Consider the following 8455-nt stretch of genomic DNA (forward strand, 5'->3'; position numbering starts at 1 on the left):
TGCCAATAAGGATCCCAGGCTCGCGCAGTGTGTTTTCGCTGCTGACCAAGTCATTACATCGAATAGTTTGTAACAGTGGTTGTTGAACGGAATCCATCCATCTACAACGTCGCAACCTGAAAGTGAAAATTAAGTCACTTTATTTTGAATTAGCTGGACTATGATAGTTTCTCAAGAAAGAACCCGAGACCAAGTATGAGATGAACTGGTCGAAGGAACTACTTCAGAGATTGCAGAGGGCATACATCGATCAAAAATGTACCCAAAACATTGCAAGTTCGCAGTTCATCATCTTACTAAATTACTTCCCAGTTTTGAACGGTCATGCAATACGCGGACTTACCACCAAACCGAGGCAATGCTCCAAAGGATTTTTATATAGCTCAACATAATACCACAGCCCTGAAAACAATAGAGGAAGGCTTTTTAACGGATAAACTGGACCAGTGGTTGCAGACTGGTAGTGGCATACAACGAAACATTAATGTGGTTTCATTTACCCTATCAGGCTTCATATAAGCTAAGCGTGCGTTGGATTTGATATGATAAATAGCCAACGAGGTTCGTGTCGCAGAGCAGGCTATAATCATCACATATCCATGAAGCGAAATAATTGTTTTATTATAAACAACCCCAAAATATTGAAAACTAAAGTAAAATAATAGTAAAACGCCCCAAAAAGTTATTGGCACGCTTACCATATTTGTAGAGAACGGTATAATGGCTCATTTAACATGATGGCTAAGCCAAGGAAAACTCTTTACTGCCGGCATTATCTAATGATCCGGTTTTTGATAAATCCACGTTATACGTTAATTTATTTTTCTACTTATATACCTGGATGATGTATTCGAAACTCCCTGGGCTGACTCATCAATCATTTTATCTTTATGAAAAACTACAACACAGAAGGTGCCTCTTTGTACATGTATAAGGCAGGTGCTGGAAGTCAAAAACTGAAAAATAATAAATCAATCTTTGTTTGTACACGGTCACGATAAGGGGCGAGCAAGCCCAGTTTACTTAACACCCTGAAGGCGATTCGTCACACTCAGTATTGATCAAAATGTCAAGAATTTCGCCGCTGGGCTAGGCCAATTTTATTTTATTTTATTTTTTTTTTTAGGCTTCAGTAACCAATGTCTTGGGCTTTTTAGTCTGCATTTCGGTAGTATTAGGTTGCTTCCATTATGCCAAAAAGGAAACTCGTAAGTCAAATGGAAAGGTCCGTTTCGGTTCGATCGAGCGGAATATTCGGGACCGCCTCTAGAGGTAGTCTACTCCGACCAGCTCATTGCCCTACTTCTCTTAGATTTCACTTACTGTAGGGAATAATCCGGTAAAGGAATAAAATAATGGGTAAGAGCCATTCCTCTAGATATCGGTTGGCACAGTTTGATCAGAAAATGTCTTTCCATTTTTCCTCGGCTCGTCCCACTGGTCTGTGCCCGGTCGGTCTGGCATAATAAAAGCACCCTTAGACTCAGGAGGAGACGGTTGAAATTCACGTTAGGACTTGTCAGAATTTACGGAGATAAGAGGGTTTGGATATCGATGCCTCGCGAGCAGGGTGATGGAATCTTGGTCATCAGCCAGTTGAGTTTTCGACGATTTCTCAGCTATCAGTTCAAATTTCAGTACTATACATTTCTCAGCTTTCGTCCCCGGAGAAACGAAAAGCGGCCAGTGATAAGAACAGGCTAACCGGCAGCATTCAGTTAAGTCGACAATCTGAGTGTTGTTGAAAAGGGCTATTTCCGAGTTACCTTGTGCCTCGGTTGACCCTCTGTTTCAAAACGAGTCCTTGAGCAAACTTTTTTTTAATGAAAATGAATTTGATTTGCGTGAAAATAAACCTGTAAGCTGAAAACATCTTCATATGAATGGTTTCGCATGCCCGTAAACTCGTTTTGACACACTTGGACCGAGGCCCGGTCCACACTACGCCGGAGAAACTTGAAACTTGAAACTCTCGCAGGGAAGTTACATCAAGACTGTCCCGAGATCATCGTTTGCGAAAAGCTTCGTTTCCGTTTTTTTTTTTTTTTTTCGGAACAGTTAATACCCTCCGATCCATGATTCAGCTAAAATTCCTTGCGCCAGATTTCGTGCGCACTCCGGGCATCGCCGAAAGGTTGTCTCGGGTTACCGAACAAGTATTTAGTTACGTCAGTGCTTCTCTGCATCATTAATTAGCATAAACAAGGCATATTTGACAGCCTGTCAGTAAATTAGTCATCAATGATTATGCATACAAATATCCTGTCCTGAGATTGGACTGATGACATTTGTGATTAATTTTAAAAGCCAAAAGAGAATCTTTCTCGCACGACCTAACGAATACTAACCGCGGCAACCAAACGGCAATGCCTAGCTACATCCGTTATCAGCAGAGAAATAAGTTAAGGGACAAGTCTTCGCTGTTTTTTCTCTGCTCCTTTATTCTTGTGGTTGTTTACACAAGTGTTATTGGTTTTGTGCTCGTTCACGTGCTTAAAATAACGAAAAATGTTCAAGATAGCAACGACGGACTACTGGAAACCAACAAAAAGCTCGAGGACAAGCTGGAGCTGCTCGTCTCTCGTCTTGAGAAACTCGAAGAAAAAACCTTGGTGAATTCAAGCGCTATGGCTTATGTAAATATCATACCTCGCGTGAAGCAGCTGAAAACCATAACAAGAGGAAATATAGATGGCGAATCGAACAAAGAGACGGGAAAACACAAAAACGATGAAAGTCAAAGTGGCGCGAGATAGGTAAGGGAGATTAATGAGTTCAAGCGAGAAATGGGGTCTGTAGTAACTACAAGTTCATAACGGCAGTCTTCCATTTTATTTTGACGCGGCAATCCTGGTCTTATCCGGCATGATCTTCGGTCGGTAGAAGTTTTTACGACCAATATTTACTCGGCGTAAAGAGCAAAAATGGTTCATATCCCCGAAATATAAGAAGCAAAAGGTTCCCGTTATTCAAAGCCTTTTTTTATTTTTCAAAGTTGTACAGACCTAAAACGTAACAAAATAGCATGAGACCAACCTTGTACTTTTTTTTTTACTTTTAGCACGCCACTAATTGTCAATTCATCGCTGGTATAATTACCGAGATGATATGATCTCCAAAATTAAGCTGCTAGGAATAAGTCTGCGAGAAAAACAAAATGCAAATCCACATTAACCACAATAGTATTTTGAAGCCTCTTGGCGCTTTTCTGCACTAACAATTTGCATGTTAGGGTTTTGAGGAAATGACTTAGAATAAACGACTTATCGACGTTTTTAATTTGTTTTAGACATTTTCAAATTTCTTCGCATAGAATCCTTTTCTAAACTAGATTGAAGAACAAGTGAAATTTTGAAATATCATTTTTCATCGTTTGAGCGGGTTTGTGACAAACGACACGAGAAAAAAGAATTACAATGGCTCCCGGCTGGCTGTATATGTTAAAAAGAAAATAACGAGCTATGTATTTATCTTTAAAACAAACAGAGAAACATTCCGAAGTCACCCGCGCCCTAGGCATTTTTTACGCTGTGTTTTAGACTCAAGACCATTAATATTGCTTGACTTCTGCAAAATCCTTCGTCAAAAAACGGAAATGGTGATTAAAGATCACATGTAAGCTAATGCCGGAGAAAAGAAAGACATTATGAGTAAATTGATTCAAAATGGCGTGAGTTTAGCCTATACTGCTTCCGTATAGTCGAAACAGACAAAGCTATAAGCTTTATAGGCACTATTTGTTTTCATTTCTCTTCGAAGGATGCGAAAGTCAATAGGTCACAATAACTTGGCTTCGATAACAGCTTCCTAAATGGTCAGAGTAATACCAGACTTTTTTCGATTATTCATCGCGAAAGAATTATTTGAAATGAGTGCACATACTTTTAACCTGTGTTTGAAGTCGCAAACGGAGAAAGTGAATTGAGTGTTCATCTCAATTACGATATAAGTCCTTGAGTATCATCTTATATGGAACTGCCTCGATTTTCTCATCTACGTCCGATCAATGACATACCGAATTGTTTCCTCGTTGAAGCACTGCCAAGATGGCATTTCGATAATTTAAGCAATTGGCGAAAGGCTTTAGAAAAACGTAACGGATCCTCGATTGGTTGGCAACGATTCAAGATGGCGGACTTGAAGGGAATTTAAATGCTTTCTGTTTCTTTTCTCGCTTTTCTAATTGCTGAGCTAAAACGCCAAGAAATCCGCTCACTTTCAATTTAACAAAGTCAGGGTAATTAAGGGTTATATGATTCTATTTTACATATATATATATTTAAATCATATGATTCCATGTTCTAAACAAGAAAAGATAACCAGGTTGGCAAAGACAAGAAGTTAAAAACCGCGGAAGTATCTTCCACATGAGTGAGGTGCATGCACTGATACGTGATCAGAACGATTTTTATCTACCATCTATATCGATGCCCTGTTTTTCGTATGCTGTGAGCCAAAAACTTGAATGTTTGGGTGAATGAATCTGCTACCAGCCCCGGATACCTCAGTCAGCTATTCACAATTACCTTGTGGTGAGTGAAAAATGTTTTTCAGTTTAAGTGAAACTCAGTACTAACAGATGCTGACTGCCAGGGGACAAGACGAAAAGCAACTAGACATGCAAGTTACAAAGAGGCCCGTTAGTTCAGGTCATGTTCATAACTTCTAAAGCGTGTTTTAAGTCACTCTCCACATAAGACGGTTGTTTGGAGCTCATTGCTAGAGCAGATACTCACCTCAAAAGAACTACAGTATTTTGAAGTTTACCGAAAAGGTTTAGGTCCTTAAATATTGAACTTTAATCCAGATTTTCTTAATCCTGAAAAAGGGTTCTCGGCTACGAAATTTGCTGATTGGCAAATTTATTCTGGGTATTTTATTGGGTATTTTTATTCTTCCTAACTTCTTAATTTATTTTTTTGTTTTCTAGATTCATTGTCACAAACATGCACATTCAAGATGGAACTACAAATCCACCAAGTCGTTGTGACAATCATGGTTTCCAACAGCTGCACAAAGTAACGTCTAGACTAAGAGCAATAAAAAATGATAAATCAAGCTAATTTACACTTGAAAAATATCGACAACTCGAAGCTGCGAGTAGTTTGAGTTTTTAGCAGGGCGAAAATTGTTCTATTGTGCGGCAGATTATATTATTACTGTAAATATACTGTAAATTACGTAAAGCCTAAATGTCTGCATTGTTATTTGACTCACACGCGGTCAATATAGTTAATGGGAAAAGTGACGTGAAAATAAGGTGGCTATTATCAGAAAGTAAATTTGAGAGTAGTATTAACGAAGTTTATTAAAGACACTTTTCTTCGAAGTTCACGGATTTCCTGGTATTGACTTTCCAGAAGAGCAAGATTTCTGTTTAGAACAGGTCACTTCTGTGGACAAAATTCAGTTCCACAACAACATATTTGTACATGTATGTTATTTTCTTTGGGATACGCCTCCGCCAATCGCTCGCCGTATGCAGATTTATATATGTTGTTAATTTTATATTGTATACTTTGTATTGGCTTCTATGTCTCGACAGACAATTCTCGAACACAACTTAGCTCAGCCGAGTGTCATACATTTTTGGATATTTAAAAGGTATAAGACGAGCAATTAAGGGCAAATACAACGAGGTAGAGTAACTCCATATCTCTCTACAGTGTGGGCTCAAGAATTTCAAGCCATCGTTTCCTCCACCTTTTTTCAAGTTACGTTTTAAAATTAGACATTAGTCACCCAAGACATAATAATTAAATGGAAATTGGCGGAGTCATCTGTTTGAAACAAGAGTGTGGGTCAAATTATGTCTTCCAGTGCAGCTGACGTGCATGAATATTATTCGCCGGCATGTTTATATGACGCGTTTTTGTTGTTGTCGTACTATGTGTGGTTATTCTGTAGTTGAGTAAATTAGTTCATTCTGATTGGCTGAGAGCAGGTCAATTTGTCGATAATTGCCAATTTGAGCTGCAGTTCAAATTAACGCGCGTTCGTAATTTTTTAGTCGCGTAATGAAGGAGTAATCGAATTAAAGTTCAAACAATTAACGAATTACACAACTTTTGATCTTTGAGAATTCTTTCAAATTGAACTCGCCTAAAGGCTCGCGCAGTTTTGAGGGAAATTTCAAATATCACTCGCATATGGTGTAAATCCTTAATTGTATTCGAATCAATGCGATTACCTTTACTATTCTGTCGCAGCAGCTACTGTAAGATTCTAAATATTGCGACACTGTTCTTAGTTTCCAGGAAGTTTCCAGGCTTTGGCAGGTAAAATCCCTAAAGAATTACCCCGACCGTCAAGAGTTGTAGGGTAGCTGCCTTAAACAGACTTCTAGCTTTAGTTTTACTCGGTTTCGTTCTTTCCCCAAGGTTGGGGATATATGGCTAGAAAAGAGTTACTTCCACTTGTCCTTGTTCTTTGCCACAGCTGAAGCTGCGGCCTGGGACTTCTGGCTTAAACGAAACGTAAAGTGGTGACCAAGCACAAGAGCCAACTTCATTCGTGTCCGTACTGAGTAACATCAGAGGAGCCACAGATCTTCCGCACCAGGAAACTCGAATTAATGATAGAGCTGGGATGTGACGAGGTTCAATGTACATTATCAGGTGTTATTTGTGGATTTTTGCTTGCAGTTGTGTACTTATTACTTCGCTTACTGTCACTTTATGGGTTACTCAAGAAGACATAGGCTGACATGTACAATTTTCTAAGTCTACCACCAGCATCTCAGGCCAAATACAAAAGTTGACAGGAAATATCTCAACATCCAAAGGTAACTGGGGGAAAGGGGCCGTTTGTCTCTGTAGCCTCCTCTATATGCATGGCATCATGATATTATGACAAGTTCCCTCAATGACGTACTTTGGTCATATTGTTGGATGTAGCCACAAGGCAAGGCGATCTAACACATGACTAATTTCAACCAATCGTACTCATTAAATTTGGTAGATTGTAACGCGATGTTACGTCAGAAGTAATATGTGGTCAGACGTTTTGATCGTCTTGTATTCAGTGCTGTGTCCTCTTTTTCTGAGAGACAGTGGATACTCTCTGGGCAGCTGCTGGTGTAGCCATCAAGCGATCTGACTTGGGTACCAATATCAGTTGTGTCCTCACACGGTACGGCCGCCTCGGCAAAAGACGCACTTCTATTTCGACCCCGAATGCTGTAAATATCCTTGAAATAGACTCTCGGTCTGTTAGCGTTGAATGGCTTTCGTGGATCCAATTCTGTTTCTCTCTCTTCCTCCTTAAGAGAATATAACTTATACGTTTTGTCAGTGAAAGTACGAAACCTTCGATGCTTTCCCTGTAAATGATTTACACTGGATGCTCGCCAATGATTTTCCTGTTCATCTTCGCTAGATTCTAAAAACTTCAACTGCCATGGCTTGACTGCAGCGACTCTTCCACTCTCCATCATTTGGTTTCGCGGCCGAGTCCTAGTCACCCTGTCTACGTCACTACAATCAGTATCAGATGATTCGTGGCGGATAAAACGTGTTCCGTAAGCCCATGACAGGCCGGACGCTTTCTTGGGCTTCGGCAGGGAGTCGTGGCCTGAATAGACTTTGTTAAATCGTTTAGGACTTTGCAGGTTGGCATCGGGTGCAGTTCTCCTTCCACCACTAAAGCAATCCCCTGTGGAGTTGGACGACTCTGTATGGAAGCCATGTCTTTGCAAACTGATGGATTCATCTATTGATGGTATAATTGTAGGTTTGATATTATCAATATCGACTGACAAATTTTCTTTGGAACGCTTATCAGTCGAAGTTTTATACATGCGCATGTCATTGTAACAAGTCGCAGGTACAGTAAGGAAATTTGATTCGCCAGCTTTTACAGGGGCGTGGCTTAAATAACGCTCTTCCCAGACTTTCACCGGACTTTGATCGAGATTCCTGGCCGATCTGTACATGTCTGCGTTACGAATGTTTCTCACTCCATTTGGTACAGACGCATGTAGGTTAAAATTGATGGATGACTGCTGGTTACCCACGGGTATGTGTCCATTCCTTAAACATTCTGCCGACTGAAATGGCTGTCTCTCTTTGCCACTGACCTCCGCCGTGTTATTGAGTTCTGTATCAGCGTTTCCTTCAGTGGCTGGTTTTTTGCGACAGTCTTGAAGCCTTGACTTTAGACAAATTCCAATGATATAAGCCATTACAAGGACAATTATTAGCAGGCCAACTGCTAAGGCCACGGCAATGGAATAAACTTTATCATAGCTCGAATCGCTTTTTGGATGGGGCTTAACATTTGGAGTTGTTGTGGAAAGTATGTTATCTGTTGTATTTGAAACATCGAGTGTTGCTGTCGTTGTTTTGTAAGCTAGACCTTTGACAGTCTTGCCCTTTACAGGGGTATCCGCAGTTGATGTAATGTGACTAGTATTCCTGCTTTTGTCCTCTTCGAATCTTGGCCAATCGTCGCTAAA

General features: G+C 40.0%; 1 long non-coding RNA gene across 1 annotated transcript; it reads left to right on the forward strand.

Moving 5' to 3' along the window:
• Positions 1-2309: 2309 nt before the first annotated feature.
• LOC149106674 (uncharacterized) lies at positions 2310-5329 on the forward strand. Its single transcript, XR_016209869.1, has 2 exons — positions 2310-2756; positions 4931-5329. It is a non-coding gene; the product is annotated as an uncharacterized LOC149106674 (long non-coding RNA).
• The last annotated feature ends 3126 nt before the right edge of the window (positions 5330-8455 follow it).

The sequence above is a fragment of the Orbicella faveolata genome, unplaced genomic scaffold (genome assembly GCF_042242905.1).
Source record: "Orbicella faveolata isolate gen_17 unplaced genomic scaffold, um_ofav_v1 contig_3, whole genome shotgun sequence".
NCBI classification, from domain to species: domain Eukaryota; kingdom Metazoa; phylum Cnidaria; class Anthozoa; order Scleractinia; family Merulinidae; genus Orbicella; species Orbicella faveolata.